This window comes from Bos indicus, chromosome 9 (assembly GCF_029378745.1).
Source record: "Bos indicus isolate NIAB-ARS_2022 breed Sahiwal x Tharparkar chromosome 9, NIAB-ARS_B.indTharparkar_mat_pri_1.0, whole genome shotgun sequence".
Lineage (NCBI taxonomy): Eukaryota > Metazoa > Chordata > Mammalia > Artiodactyla > Bovidae > Bos > Bos indicus.
The window spans coordinates 86100151-86117318 of NC_091768.1; the positions used below are offsets into that span (position 1 = coordinate 86100151).

The 17168-nt window shown below is 41.6% G+C and overlaps 1 protein-coding gene across 3 annotated transcripts in view; it reads left to right on the forward strand.

Moving 5' to 3' along the window:
* Positions 1-17168, forward strand: part of UST (uronyl 2-sulfotransferase) — a 317673-nt gene that overhangs the window by 62044 nt on the left and 238461 nt on the right. The window lies entirely within an intron of this gene.

Here is a 17168-nt window from a genome sequence, read left to right on the forward strand (position 1 = left end):
GATCAGCATACAAAATATTTCTTTAAAAAAAGTTGGGAATGTTGTTCACCAATTAGTCTACATTACGTAGGAGGGACGAAATCATGTTTAGAATCAAACCCCATACCTGAGAGATGCTCAGAGGGCTCAAACAAACCTTGTGTGCACCAGGACCCAACAACCCCACAGAGACTGAGACAGAACTGTGTTTGAGTATCTTCTACAGAGGTATGGGTCAGCAGTGGACTGCTGCAGGGGCGGGGGCCCTGGGTGCAGTAGACCTGGGTGTGGCATAAACCCTTTTGGAGGAGGTTGCCATTAACCCCACCATAGAGCCAGCAGAACTTACACAGGACTAGGGAAACAGACTCTTGGAGGACGCAAAGAAAACCTTGTGTGCACCAGGACCCAGGAGAAAGGAGCAATGGCCCCACAAGAGACTGACTCAGACTTGCCTGTGAGTGTCCAGGAGTCTCTGGCAGAGGCGTGGGTTGGCAGTGGCCTGTTGCAGGGTTAGGGGCACTGAGTGCAGCAGTGGGTGCATGGGACTTTTTGAAGGAGGTCACCATTATCTTCATTACCTCCAGCGTAGTTTGGCCTCAGGTCAAATAACAGGGAGGGAACACAGCCCATCAACAGAAAATTGGATTAAAGATTTACTGAGCATGGCCCCACCCATCAGAACAAGATCAGGTTTCCCCCTCAATCAGTCTCTCCCATCAGGAGGCTTCCATAAGCCTCTTATCCTTCTCCATCAGAGGGCAGACAGAATGAAAACCACAATCACAGAAAACTAACCAATCTGACCACATGGACCACAGCCTTGTCTAACTCAATGAAACTATGAACCATGTAGGGACACCCAAGACGGATGGGTCATGGTAGAGAGTTCTGATAAAACCTGGTCCACTGGAGAAGGGAATGGCAAACCACTTCAGTATTCTTGCCTTGAGAACCCCATGAACAACATGAAAAAGCAAAAAGATAGGACACTGAAAGATGAACTCCCCAGGTCGGTAGGTGCCCAATATGCTACTGGAGATCAGTGGAGAAATAACTCCAGAAAGAATGAAGAGACAGAGCCAAAACAAAAACAACACCCAGTTGTGGGTGTGACTGGTGATAGAAGCAAGGTCTGATGCTGTAAAAAGCAATATTGCATAAGAACCTGGAATGTTAGGTCCATGAATCAAGGCAAATTGCAAGTGGTCAAACAGGAGATAGTAAGAGTGAACATCGACATTTTAGGAATCAGTGAACTAAAATGGACTGGAATGGGTGAATTTAACTCAGATGACCATTATATCTACTACTTTGGGCAAGAATCCCTTAGAAGAAATGGAATAGCCATCATAGTCAACAAAAGAGTCTGAAATGCAGTTCTTGGATGCAGTCTCAAAAAAGACAGATTGATCTATGTTCATTTTCAAGGCAAACCATTCACTATCACAGTAATCCAAGTCTATGCCCCAACCAGTAACACTGAAGAAGCTGAAGTTGAATGGTTCTATGAAGACCTATAAGACCTTTTAGAACTAACACCTAAAAAAGATATCGTTTTCATTATAGGGGACTGGAATGCAAAAGTAGAAGTCAAGAAACACCTGGAGTAACAGGCAAATTTGGCCTTGGAGTACGGAAGGAAGCAGGGCAAAGGCTAATAGAGTTTTGCCAAGAGAATGCACTGGTCATAGCAAACACCCTCTTCCAACGACACAAGAGAAGACTCTACACATGGACATCACAGATGGTCAGCACCAAAATCAGAATGATTATATTCTTTCCAGAGAAAGATGGAGAAGCTCTATACAGTCAGCCAAAACAAGACCGGGAGCTGACTGTGGCTCAGACCATGAACTCCCTATTGCCAAATTCAGACTTAAATTGGAGAAAGTAGGGAAAACCACTAGACCATTCAGGTATGACCTAAATCAAATCACTTACAATTATACAGTAGAAGTGAGAAATAGATTTAAGGGACTAGATCTGATAGACAGAGTGCCTGATGAACTATGGATGGAGGTTCATGACATTGTACAGGAGACAGGGATCAAGACCATCCCCATGGAAAAGAAATGCAAAAAAGCAAAATGGCAGTCTGAGGATGCCTTACAAATAGCTGTGAAAAGCAAAGAAGAAAAGGAAAGATATACCCATTTGAATGCAGAGTTCCAAAGAATAGCAAGGAGAGATAAGAATGCCTTCCTCAGTGATCAATGCAAAGAAATAGAGGAAAGCAATAGAATGGGAAAGAGTAGAGATCTCTTCAAGAAAATTAGAGATACCAAGGGAACATTTCATGCAAAGATGGGCACAATAAAGGACAGAAAGGATGTGGACCTAACAGAAGCAGAAGATATTAAGAAGAGGTGGCAAGAATATACAGAAGAACTATGCAAAACATATCTTCATGACCCAGATAATCATGATGGTATGATCACTCACCTAGAGCCAGATATCCTAGAATATGAAGTCAAATGGGCCTTAGGAAGCATTTCTATGAACAAAGCTAGTGGAGGTGATGGTATTGCAGTTGAGCTATTTCAAATCCTAAAAGATAATGCTGTGAAAGTGCTGCACTCAATATTCCAGCAAATTTGGAAGACTCAGCAGTGGCCACAGGACTGGAAAAGGTCAGTTTTCATTCCAATCCCAAAGAAAGGCAATGCCAAAGAATCTCAAACTACCGCATAATTGCACTCATCTCACACACTAGTAAAGTAATCCTCAAAATTCTTCAAGTCAGATTTCGACAGTATATGAACCATGAACTTCCAGATGTTCAAGCAGGATTTAGAAAAGGCAGAGGAACCAGAGATCAAACTGCCAATATCTGTTGGACGATCGAAAAAGCAAGAGAGTTCCATAAAAACATCTATTTCTGCTTTATTGACTACACCAAAGCCTTTGACTGTGTGGATCACAGTAAAATGTGGAAAATTTTTCAAGAGATGGGAATACCAGACCCCCTGACCTCCTGAGAAATCTGCATGCAGGTCAAGAGGCAACAGTTAGAACTGGACATGGAACAATGGACTGGTTCCAAATCAGGAAAGGAGTATGTCAAGGATGTATATTGTCACCTGCTTATTTAACTTATATGCAGAGTACATCATGAGAAATGCTGGACTGGATGAACCACAAACTGAAATCAAGATTGCTGGAAGAAATATCAATAACGTCAGATATGCAGATGACACCACCTTTATGGCAGAAAGCGAAGAAGAACTAAGGAACCCCTTGATGAAAGTGAAAGTGGATAGTGAAAAAGCTGGCTTAAATCTCACCATTCAAAAGCTAAGATCATGGCATCTGGTCCCATCAATTCATGGCAAATAGATGGGGAAACAATGGAAATGGTGACAGACTTTATTTTGGGGGGCTCCAAAATCATTGCAGATGGTGACTGCAGCCATGAAATTAAAAGATGCTTGCTCTTTGGAAGAAAAGTTATGACCAACCTAGACAGCATATTAAAAAGCTGACATTAAAAAGAGACATGACTTTGCCAGCAAAGGTCCATCTAGTCAAAGCTATGGTTTTTCCAGTAGTCATGTATGGATGTGAGAGTTGGACTATAAAGAAAGCTGAGCATTGAAGAATTGATGCTTTTGAACCGTGGAGTTGGAGAAGACTCTTGAGAGTCCCTTGGACAGCAAGGAGATCCAAACAGTCCATCCTAAAGGAAGTCAGTCCTGAATATTCATTGGAAAGACTGATGCTAAAGCTGAAACTCCAATCCTTTGGCCACCTGACGCAAAGAACTGACTCATTTGAAAAGACCGTGATGCTAGGAAAGACTGAAGGCAGGAGGAGAAGGGGACAACAGAAGATGAGATGGTTTGATGGCATCACTGACTCAATGGACATGAGTTTAAGTAGGCTCTGGGAGTTGGTGATGGACAGGGAAGTCTAGTGTGCTGCAGTCCATGGAGTCACAAAGAGTTGTACACGACTGAGGGACTGAACTGAACTGAACCAAAGTCATGAAACAAAGTTTGACATACATAATACAGCATCAGACTTCCCAGGTGGCTCAGTGGTACAGTTGCCTGCCAGTGCAGGAAACGTAGGTTCAATCCCTGGGTCAGGAAGATCCCCTGGTAGAGAAAACGGCAACCCCCTCCAGTATTCTTGCCAGGAGAATCCCATGAACAGGAGCCTTGCAGTCCATGGGGTGGCAGAATCATTGGATACAACTTAGCAACTGAAAAAACAGTATAATCATTACTGAGCTTTTTCAAGTTGTGTAAAGGGTACTAGTTTATCAAAGACATTGCATTGATACAATTGTTGTACCAGTTATCTATCGCCACAATAATGCTGTGAAACAAACAACTAGAAAAAGCTCACTGACATATAAAAAGATACATTATGAGTGCTATTGATCAGCTGGCAGTTTTTCTGGTCTTGTGTTAGAAGACTCACTTGTGTTTGTGGTCGGGTGGTGGGTCAGCTGGAAGCTGGTTGGTTTGGGAGCACTTGGGACCATTGGGGTCATTTCTACAAGGACTTTCATCTTCCAGGTGTTCTTGTAGCAGTAGCAGGGTTGAGAATGTAGAAGGGCAGAAGGCCATTTGAGGCGTACGCTTGGAACTGGAACACTGTTACTTCTGCTGTGTTCTTTGGCCAAAGCGAGCCACAAGTCAAGCCCAGGTTCAAAGCTGGGCAAAGAGACTCCACCTTTTTGTGTCACATAGAAAATAGTATGCATGAGGGGACTGGTGAGAATTGGCACCAAACTGACAATCAGTCCTGGTCACTACTGCTGCTGCACGTTTTCTAAAACTTTATGATGTAAAACATTATCTGATTCTGCTCACGATTTTGTGGTTCAGGCATTCAGGAAGGGCTTAGCTTGGCAGCTGTTATTTGGGAGTCACTATGGCTGGCTCTGAAGTCATCTAAAGAGATGCATCGTGGATGGCTCCTTTACATGGCGAGCGGTTGATGCTTCTACGTGGCTTTTCCAACAGGAAAGTCGTCAGACTTCTCAGGTGACAGTGGCTTCCCTTAGAGTGGTGTTCCAAGTGAACAGGTTGGAAGCTGAATGGACATGTTTTCACTTTCAGCACCTTCTATCAATAACAAGCCACTGATATCAGCCCATTTTCAAGGGGAAAGGAAATAGACCCTACCTCTCAATGGAAAAAGTATTGGGGAGTTTACAGACATGTTTAAAAATCTCCACAAATCTATCACAGTTATTCATGGAGAGAAATCATTTCCTTCATTCTGTGATGTTAAATCATGGTACCATGACGTTTTCACCTTTAGCAATCACCATTCCCATTAAATAGCGCACTCACCATTTCTATATTCTGATTTCTTATTTCGTGTAGTTCTGTATATTATAAAGTAACCCAAGAAATGATTAAGGGTAGTCATTTATTATCCAGGATCACTGCGGATGGTGACTGCAACCATGGAGTTAGGAGACACTTGCTCCTTGGAAGAAAAGTTATCACCAACCTAGACAGCATATTAAGCAGAGACGTGACTTTGCCAAAAAAGGTCCATCTAGTCAAGGCTATGGTTTTTCCAGTGGTCATGTATGGATGTGGGAGTTAGACTATGAAGAAGGCTGAAGAATTGATGCTTTTGAACTGTGGTACTGGAGAAGACTCTTGAGAGTCCCTCGGACAGCAAGGAGATCCAACCAGTCTATCCTAAAGGAGATCAGTCCTGAATATTCATTGGAAGGACTGATGTTGAAGCTGATACTCTAATACTTTGGCCACCTCATGCAAAGAGCTGGCTCATTTGAAAAGACCTTGATGCCGGGAAAGATCGAGGGCGGGAGGAGAAGGGGACGACAGAGGATGAGATGGTTGGATGGCATCGTTGACTCAATGGGCATGAGTTTGAGTAAACTCCGGGAGTTGGTGATGGACAGGGAGGCCTGGTGTGCTGCAGTCCATGGGGTCGCAGAGAGTTGGACACAACCGAGCAACTGAACTGAACTGAACGGAGTCATTTATTTCATTCCGAATCCTCAATGATCTTTGAGAAAATGCATACATATGTACTTTCTACACAGTTTTATTTCATAGACAAAAAAATGCTTGTAATTTTTATTTTAATTGTCTGGGAATTCATTAAGCTAATACTATCATAATTGGCTTAGCAGTTTCTCAGCTTAGGTAGCTCAGTTATTTACAATTACACTAAATTGATGGCACTCCACATTTGGACATCTATTGCAACGTAACAAATTACCCGCCCCCTGCCCCCCGCAAACTCAGCAGCTTTTAACAATAACCATTATTACCTCCTGCAGTTTCTGTCAGGAACCCAGGAGTGGCTTGGCCACTCATGAAATCTCTGATGAAGTTGCAGTCAAGCTGTTGTCTGGAGTTACAGTCTCATCTGAAGACTTTGCTCCGGCTGAAATTCTGCTTCCACCTTCACTCATGTGGCGGCTGTCAGGAGTCTTCAATTTCTGCACACTTGTCTCTCTTCATAGGTTTGCCCTGGACACAGCAGCTAATTCCCCAAGTGAGTGATGAGAGGGAGAAGGAGAGAGAAAGGGAGCCAGAGATTCTGACCAAATGGAAGCTGAGGTTTTTGTCCTTTATAACCTAATCTTGAACATTATATACCTTCACTTCCATCACACTCTGTTGATCACAAGACCAGTCTTGGTTATGTGTGGGAGGGGACTGCACACAGGTGTGAATGTCAGGTGGTGGGGACCACTGATGGGGTCATCTTGGAGCCTGTTTACTACAGGCTGTTTATTGCTATAAACATCTTTGCTCAAGTTGCTGTTTATTGATGGTTGGAAAGGGGACATTTACTTGTCTGGTGTTGAATTATGAGATCATGTTGTTGTTCAGTCTCTATGTCATGTCCAACTCTCTGTGACCCCACGGACTGCAGCAAGCCAGACTCCTCTGTCCACTCTCTCCCGGAGTTTGCTCAAACTCATGTCCATTGAGTCAGTGATGCTATCTAGCTGTCTCATCCTCTGCTGATCCCTCTCCTTTTGCCTTCAGTCTTTCCCAGGACCAGGGTCTTTTCCAGAAGAGTCAGCTCTTCACATCAGGTGGCCAAAATATTGGAACTTCAGCTTCAGCGACAGACCTTCCAATGAATATTCAGGGTTTATTTCCTTTAGGGTTGACTGGTTTGAGCTCTTTGCAGTCCAGTACCAGATCATAGGGATCAACAATTCAGTGGCATCATTTTAAAAAGTTGTTAACTATTCTTACAAATATTTTTGTGCCATAAGATAGTCTTATATTTAATTACATTGCAATGATTCTTATATTTTACACAATATATTTTGTAAAATCTTATATTTTACACAAAATACTTCAGAGCATTTTACAAAGCATGTAGCTGCTGGTGGTTTGAGAAAAAGAGAAACAAGAGAGAAACAGGAAACTGCTGGATCCCCAGAACCTTTTTTTTTTTTTTTTTTTAATTTAATTCCTGGTTTCCATAAACTAGTCTGTAGTGCTGTGGTTCAGATGGTAAAGAATTTGCCTGCAATGCAGGAACCCTGGGTTCGATCCTTGGGTTGGGAAGATCCCCTGGAGAAGGGGCTGGCAACCCATGTCAGTATTCTTGCCTGCAGAATCCCATGGACAGAGGAGCCTGGTGGGCTACAGTCCAAGGGGTCATAAAGAGTTGGACACAACTGAGCAACTAACTTTCTTTCACTTTCCATAAACTAGGCCACACTGCCCCCAACCTAATATAAGCCACTGCCATTAATAGTTCCTTTAATGGAAGAAATCTTAATTGGCAAGAAATGTGACCATTACAAAACAGAACATGTTCTTCACCATTTATGCTACGTTACCCTCCTGCTCTCTTGACCAGTTTTGAGGCAGCACGAAGGAAATGTGCTCCAGACCAGGGTACTGAAAGGGCTGTTCTATGTCACGTGAGTTTTAAAGCTTTTATTACAATCTGTGAACTAATTTAATATGTTATAAATGAATACTCCTACGTTTTGTGAGTTCACACCCCTCCCTTCCCCATTTATAGAAGATAAAATATAACTGATTCATTTTCATGTCTGTAAAAATCATTCCAGCTTTTGCAGAAATACATCTGGATTCATTTACATGATGCACTTTCAATCATTTCAAAATTTAATAAATTTTACAGCACCTTCCATGTTGTGGGCTCTCAATAAATCGCCACGACCATGTTAAATGATGGGGTAATAAGGACAGGACTCTGGTCGTTCATACTAATGACAAGGTTTGCATTTATAATGAAGTCCGGGCCACCGAGGGGCCAGGCAGAGCACCTGTAAGAGGCGTAGGTGAGGAAGGGCTGCCTTTTAAAGTTTGCCATGAGGATTATGCTGTGCGAATAAACCGAGGTGTGTATGGGTGGTCCTCTCTCTAACCCCTTCTGCTTTTAAAGACTTAGAAGAGCTGCCAAAGTACCTATAGAAGGTGTTTGATTTAAAAGGTTTCAAAGGAAACACTCCAGTTTGCCTTCTTGTAGGGGCTTGCAAGCGAGCAGAGTTTGCAGCTGCGTGGAGGGATAAAGAGAAACTCTGAGCATTTAACAGAATTTAAAAAAAAAATCATGCCAGGAGGGCCTTGGACTAAGAAACTCTGATAGATTTATGACACCTGGTGCCTGAACTCCATCTGTGACACCAGGGTTATAGTTCTGCAAGCCCTTAACCCTGCAGCTGATCTGATCAGCTTCTGGCTGCACTGTGCCCTGATGCACTTAGCTGCAGCTGTTTGTAGACGTCAGGAAAATGAGATGATCATTTGCAGATTTCCAGGATCTCTACTAGATTTCTTCACTCTTCCTTTCTCACAAGGAAACCTTCCAGGATACATAGCACACCAGTATCTGAATGGCAGGGCATTCTGGCATATCTGTTCAGGGCTGTTAGGGGCTTCCCCAGAGTGGAGAGGTCAAGGTCAGCCCATGCTGTTGCTGCTTTTATGGGTTGGAGACTGCCTGCATATGCAAAGACTAAACTAAACCAAGTTACCCAAATAAGGATGGCTTTATGTATCAGAATGTGCATGTGTGTGTGAATGATAAAATACATGTCAATAGTTTATAGCAAAAAAAGAAAAAAATTGAAAACAACATACCCATCCATGAGAAGCACTTATTGTATAAGTTATGGTAGATTGGCAGAGTGGACTACTATACAACTACAAATGAGGCGTACCCATATGGGATAAACAGACTCATCAAGTATGAATGAAAAGTGAAACTTAGTTGCACCGTCGTGTCCGACTCTTTGAGATTCCGTGGATTGCAGCCTGTCCCGCTGTTCTGTCCATGGAATTCTCCAGGCAAGAATTCCAGTGGAATTCGCCACTGGAGTGGGTTGCCAGTCCCTTCTCTAGGGGATCTTCCTGACTTGGGGATCAAACCCAGGTCTCCTGCATTGCAGGCAGATTCCCTACCAACTGAGCTGCTAGGGAAGCCCTAGCAAGGTGCAATACAGAGCATATAAATGAGGTATTTATGGTATTTAAAGAAAAGGAAAGTGAAAGTGAAGTCACTCAGTCGTGTCTGACTCTTCGAGACCCCATGGACTGTAGCCTACTTCTCCACCCATGGGATTTTCCAGGCAAGAGTACTGGAGTGGGTTGCCATTTCCTTTTCCAGGGGATCTTCCCCACCCAGGGATCAAACCCTGGTCTCCAGCATTGCAAGCAGATGCTTTACTCTCTGAGCCACCAGGGAAGAAGAAAGAAAAGGAAAGGATGAGTATATGCTTGTTTGCTTGAGAAGGCTATATATGAAATATTGGTTGCCCAGATGGTGACTGCAGCCATGAAATTAAAAGACACTTACTCCTTGGAAGGAAAGTTATGACCAACCTAGATAGCATATTGAAAAGCAGAGACATGACTTTGCCAACAAAGGTCCGTCTAGTCAAGGCTATGGTTTTTCCAGTGGTCATGTATGGATGTGAGAGTTGGACTGTGAAGAAGGCTGAGCGCCGAAGAATTGATGCTTTTGAACTGTGGTGCTGAAGAAGACTCTTGAGAGTCCCTTGGACTGCAAGAAGATCCAACCAGTCCATTCTGAAGGAGATCAGCCCTGGGATTTCTTTGGAGGGAATGATGCTGAAGCTGAAACGCCAATACTTTGGCCACCTCATTCAAAGAGTTGACTCATTGGAAAAGACTCCAATGCTGGGAGGGATTGGGGGCAGGAGGAGAAGGGGACAACAGAGGATGAGATGGCTGTATGGCATCACTGACTTGGTGGACGTGGGTCTGAATGAACTCTGGGAGTTGGTGATGGACAGGGAGGCCTGGCGTGCTGCGATTCATGGGGTCACAAAGAGTCGGACATGACTGAGCGACTGAACTGAACTAGGCAATATTGGTTGAAATATTGGTTGTCTCTCGGAAGGAAACTGAGTAACTAGAAAACAGAAGTGGGAAGGGTACATTCATTGTATAGCCTTTTGTGCCTTTTGAATCTTACCTGGTAAATAAGATGAAAAAAAACTATTGAAAGAAAAGGGTGTTGGAACTTCCCTCCTTTCTCCCTCTCTCTATGTCTGACGCTTCACTGCTCATGAGTGGCGGACCTGACGGGCCTCCCACCAGGAGGTAGACTCTTTAAGGAGACCTGACTATAACCTCTTGAGAGGGCTTCACTGTGACCTACTGGGCGCCATGATTCTGTCGTGCAGCACACTGCTGGGTGCCTTGGGATAGGCTAACCTGGCTGTAAATGGAGGGGTCGAAATTGCATGTTGTGTTGTTTTCACCCAGAGTCACACACTTGAGTTAAAATTATTAGAAGATGCCAAGAAAAGTAAGCCAATGACTTGTCATGTTCCACAGTCTCCTACTGGTACCAAGCAGTGAGTCCTGGCTATGTGATCCCTGTGTGGGAAGGATGAATAACACCTGATACCAGCCTAACATTTCAGGGGCAATGTGAGTGACATCCAGAGACAGACAATCAGATGGTGCATAAAGGGGACCCTTGTGCTCATGTGAGAGAAGTCTCAGTCTGGAAGAAGAAGATAATTAAATTCCTAAACTGAGCATGTGTTACTGAAGGAAGAGATAGGGTAAAAAGGAAATATCCTTTGTGATTGCTGCTAGGGGCTTTTGTACAAACTCGAATGCGTAAAGGGAGTTAATAGAATTCTATGTAACTGTCTGTGCATATTATATAGCCAATTCCAGTTGAAGTAAAAGTTTTCTTGAGATATCAAAACCAAACCAAAACAAAAGAGCAATGCTATCAAGAACATAAACAGAGATGTATGAAAACTGGATTGTAAAATGTGAAGCAGTTAAGATTTACATCAAATTATTTACATATAAGAAAACATATGATATTAAATGGCTTTTATATAGGAGAAACACAGCATGGGATAATGGAATATTTATTTCGTTTTTGTTGTATTTTATTTTTTTTGTAAACAAACCACAAAATATTACCCATCTGTGGGGTAATAAATGGTCCTTGAGATGAGAGTGAATCTCTTTTGGGTTTAAGGTTTGGGTAATAGAGTTTTCTCTATTATTCTCAAACCACCACACCCCAGTAGAAGCAGAATTTTTTAGGCTGTCTTACTTTGAAGTAAGAACTTTAAGATCTTACATCTGGTGCTCTAAGAGTTAACCGGGAAGCTGATAAACATGTAGGTTCCTGGGCCGACTCCTGGGGATTCTCATTCAGTAAATTGGGATCGGAGCCCAGGAATATGAATGTTCTTCAAATATGCTAGGAAATTTGGATGCAAGTGGTGTATGGACTGTTCTTTTAGAAACCCTGTTCTTGTGTTTCTGTTGTTTGCTTGTTGTTGTTTTTCTTTATAAAGGCTGAGTTTTACTGGAGTAAAGCCGTAGAATAGTAAAGCTGGGGTTGGCAACCTACGGCGCATGGGCCAAATCTAACCTTCTTCATATTTGTGTAAATATAGTCTTATTGGCACACTGCCATGCCCATTGTTTATGTATTGTCTGTGACTGCTTTTGAATTACAGGATCAGAGATGAGTGGTTGTGACAGAGACCAAATGGGTTGCAAAACCTAAGATATTGCTATTTGGCCGCTTACAGAAAAGTTTGCCAACCACCATGTTAAAGGAAGAATCTGTACCTGATATATTACATACATTTCCCTAAAAACAAATAAGACCTTCACCAGCAGACCATGATACTTAGTGAGTATGTCAGGAGTCTGTTTCCATTAGTCAGGAAAATCAAAAAGACTTAGAATGGAGTAAATTCAAAATAGAAGATGAAAGTGACGAAGAACTTAAAGGAGAAGATATGCCTCAGGCCTCTGAAATAAATGACTTATTTCATCTACCAAAGCATGGCTTGGGGTGAGGGACTTTCCTGGCCCTCTGCTGTGCGTGTATTTACATGAAACTGTGTTCTAAACTCACCTTTCACTGGAAGTAGACAGGTGCCTCACCTAGCCTAGAGAAGGAGGTAGCACAGAGGTCTTCATTTTTCCATTGACAGAGAACGCTGTCATTAATTCAGTTAGTGGGAAATGGATTTCTTGGCTTTGATAATTAAGCTGGCAAAGCAGATTTGGTTCCAACATTTTAATGAGCGCGTGTGGGTGGCCAACAAATTGCAGGTTCAGACATAAATGTTTCAAACGTGGGTGGCTGGCTTTTAACCCCAGGGCAAATTCTGTGATTGTAAGGACATTTTAGGCTGGTAGCCAAGTTCAAAGAGTATTTGCCAAATATTAAGAAAAATCTGAACTACTCTAAGGAATATTATATTATTTGAGGACAGGGGTATGTTGTTCGTTGAGTGTGGTTAGGATGCTAAGTTAACATCATTTGCGTCCACTCAAATTATATATTTGTGAACATTCATATGTGTGTATTTGTGCTTGCATTTCATACTCAGGAGATAATCTCAAAGGACAGAGAGAAATGAGAAAGGAAAGAAGTGGATTCGTTACTCCTTTTTGTCTTCTAGTGCCTCAGTTCAGTTCAGTTCAGTCGCTTAGTCATGTCCAGCTCTTTGCGACCCCATGGACTGCAGCACACCAGGCTTCCCTGTCCATCACCAACTCCCGGAGCTTGCTCAAACTCATGTCCATCGAGTCAGTGATGCCATCTATCCATCTCATCCTCTGTCGTCCCCTTCTCCTTCTGCCTTCAATCTTTCCCAGTATCAGGGTCTTTTCAAATGAGTCAGCTCTTCGCATCAGGTGGCCAAAAGTACTGCAGTTTCAGCTTCAGTATTAGTGTCTAACTGTTAGGTATTCAGACCTGTATAGTACTTTATGTCCAATCTTGGTTTTCTGTTTGGGGGGTGATCAAAATCTGGGCTCTTATGTAATGTAAGATCACTTGGATCATTAAACTCATTACAAAATGAGTTTGGACCCAAGAAAAGAAGGGTTAATACTTTCACTGAATTTTCACTTCCTTAGGGAGGCTACAGTTGAGGCAAAGTCTAGCTGGGTTCTGTGAAGAAAGAGAGGGCAGATTTGCAAAAGTAAGTAATAGATTTCAATTTAGGTTGCTTTTCAGCCTGAAAAAGAGTCTGCATTCAATCACTGATCCTGTTAGTCGAGATAGTAACGAAATGAAAAGCAAATACAGCTTAAATTTAAAGGATATTGGAAAATATCACTTTGGCTTCTTGATTTACTCTCTCCCATTTCTCAGTAAAACAAAATATGATTTGACATATTGTTCATTGTGTAGTTACGCTGGGCTCAGAAAACTAAGCCCTGTTACCTCATACTTCTTACATTTGCAAAAGTAATCAAGACTGTGACTTGAATTGGACTGGAAAACCTGTTGACTTAGAGATAGAAAGATATTGGAATCTTTTACATTCCTTTCTCATATTTACCTACTGACAGCTTATACAGGCTTTGTACATTTTCTGATCAAAGGATATCCAGATGGATAGTAATGTATTTTATGCTCTTAAAGACATCAAGAATTGGACGTGTGGATTTTGCCCGTTGTTTTTAAAAGTCAGTGTGTTGTGGTTGTTAAAAAGCATTATTCTGTATTTCTGTTGTTATCAAGCTATTGCCCCGGAATCATATCCCTGCCTCGTTACTCTTATCTAGGTTTCAGGTGGAAGCTGCAAAGAAAAAAAAAGAAAGAACTGGTTAGAACCAGCTGTGTCCAAGATGGCGCAAGATTTGACTTCCAGTAGAGCCTGAGCCTTATTGCACACTCTTGGCAATTCATTAGCATGCTAAATGTCATTTAGCCACCAGTGCCTTAACCTTGATAGTTGCTATGACAACAACTGGAAAAGCCCAGACATGGGCTAAAAAGGAGTGTTACATCACTTCTGAGTCCGAGAAGCATACTCCTGTTCTCAGATGATGGTGGTGGTTTAGATAACTCATGAATATTCCTCCCACACTTTCCAGTTTCCTCACATTTCCTCGACTCTCTTAAGTATTTGATGTCTCTGCCCAAAGTGGGTTGAGAAGTTGATTTGCAAACTAGGTTCCAGTTCTTCATTCTCTGGTCATTGAATCAAGCTTGTGCTGTTTCAATCTAAGCATTGGTTTTGTTATTGACTGTGTGAATACGATTGGGAAAAAATTATCAGGCTGAGAAAAAGAGTCTCAGCCCAGGCTAGGACCCCCATGTGGGAACAGTCAACCAATTCAATAATAGTATTAGTAGTAACTTGGGTTTTCCCTGGTGGCTCACTGGTAAAGAAGCTGCCTGCCAATGCAAGAGATGAGGATTTGATCCCTAGGTCAGGAAGATTCCCTGCAGAAAGAAATGGCAACCCACGCGAGTATTCTTGCCTAGGAAGTCCCATGGACAGAGGCGCCTAGAAGGCTGTAGTCCATTAGGTTGCAAAGAGTCAGACACAACTTAGTGAATAAACAACAACAAAAATGGCATCTGCCAGATTTCTCCATATAAATTCAAGAGACAAGTCATATATTTGTTAACTAATAAGTACTTAATGACTATTTTATGAGGAGACATTGAAAACTATGTAAATATTCTGTTTTTCATCAGTTTCTTATGTGTTTATTTTAACATCCATTGATGATTCTCTACAGAAGCCAATGGTAATTTTCTACATTCTCATTTTTTCTACCTTTATTGCTTGACCCTCCACTATAAGATAGAATTTTCTCTTCTTATTTATTTCTTTAAACATAGCTTCATGAAGTCTTACTTGATGCAATGGATTATAACCCTTTTGGGCTTTTTTTTTTTTTTAAGTTCAAAATTTCCCAGATTTGGCCAACAGGGGCTCCACCAAGTTGGCTCCTATATCCTCTGACATATTCCAGTCATTCGTTAAGCACTTCCTTTTTTATGGTCCAATAAGATTTTACAGGCTTACCTTGTGCTTTCCCTGCCCTGGAATCAGCAATTTCTCCAATATCTGGTTCTTTTTAGTGGAGAATAGTATTTAGAAACCCTGATCTGGATGCTAGGTACGTACTTTGCTACTGGAAGGTCATTGCTTCTAGGTAGGCTCTGTCAGTGAACAAAGCTAGAAAATGCGTGACCCATGCACACACATTCACATTCCATACCTGTTTCTTTATCTGTCTATGTATTAAAGCCTTGTGCTTACACTGATACTTCAATTCCAGTGTAACACCCTGGGTTTATTCTAGTAGGAAGAATAATGCCTTTTCCATATTTATAATCCTCCCTGTGACTGAGAAGAAACTGACCCCAATTATCTTCAGTATATTCCTTGGTTGCTCAAGTCCTGTGAACAGCCATACCTGACTCCTGGGGGCTGCTTCTGTTTCTAGCTCCAATGGCCTTGACCCTACATTAGAGAAAAATTCCCTTAAGCAGCAAGATGCATGGAACAAGTGACAGAGAAAGAGAGAAAAGAGAGACAGAAAGAGAGAATATAGTAATGCACACAGTCTGTAAACTCAAGCCTGATAGATAGTCTAGAGTCAGGCTTTTGATACACAGAGGCTAAGTAACCATGACCCATGGAACACCTCTGTGCGGGAATGTAAGTAATTTACTATTAAATGATATGAGCAAAACTGATTTTCCTTCCTTGGGGAGGGGATCTGTAATTTCAGAGGTGAGAAAAAGTATATAAGCCTAAAACATTATGTTTGTATTGAAAGTTAAAATCTTACTGGAAGAACTTTTACAGTTTTAAGGCAAACTTATATACTGCGGTTAGTGGAAAACATTTTTTTTTGAAAGCGCAAATAAGATTTTGTTTTCATCAATAAACTACTTAAATAAGCTCACCATTAAAAAGAGCTGATGTAATGTATTCGCGGCTCTTGTAAGACTCCTGGGTATTTGTATTTGTGCATGTGGGTGTCGGGGAGTGAACCTGCATGTGTGTGTACACGTGGAGAGAATGGTGAGTTTCCTCTCATCTTCTCACATCACGAGAGTTATAGCTAATTTCCTTAAGTTTTAGAAGAGATGGTTGCCAGGAACCATCCTTTTAGTTGAAAAATGTGAAATATGACACGAAATGCTGATTTTTGGAGACTTTTTCTTACATAATTGAATGCTTTTCTGGACTGTGTAAAATTTTATGACAAAAACCATAGCATGACTTAGAAAGTTTTTTTTAAAAAAAATACCTAGATATAGCAAACTGAAAAAAGAAAGTTTATCACTGACAGTATAAAATCTACCCTTGGGAAAAAAAAGGTAATCTATAAATTAATCTGCAGTCCTTCGCTCTAAGAATGCCTTTAATATCTCCAGCTAACATCAGGTGTTTTTGAAATCAATAACAATCTAATTGCCCACAGAGAACAGTTGCCCTCCTATGCTTTAAGCCAAAGAGGAATTGTGTACTTTTGTGATAAACGTAATTTAGAGGAGGGTTATATAGTCTTTCTTAATTTATTAGCTACTGGTGCTGCCTTATCCTGTTACCCATGTTTGCTTTTCATTATTTAATGGATAGTGCAGAAAAGGAAATGTAATACTAAAATTGGTGGCAGTACAACTTAATTTTGAAGGATGGGAAATAAAGACTTTCTTAAAAATTGCCTCCTTAACTAGCAAGATTAACCTGTGTGTTCAGAGTGTAAGTTCACACTGCTCCCTACTAGGTTCTATATTGTACACTGTAGACTAGGATGAGGTGTATTTTTTACAGAATTTTAGATTCAGAATGGAGTCTTGTAGCCAAAATGGCAGAGTAGGAGATCCCCAGCTCTGTCCCACCACAAAGATCAACAGTGAGAGGATCATCCACAAATAAAACCAGCTCTGGGAGAGCTCTATAGCTC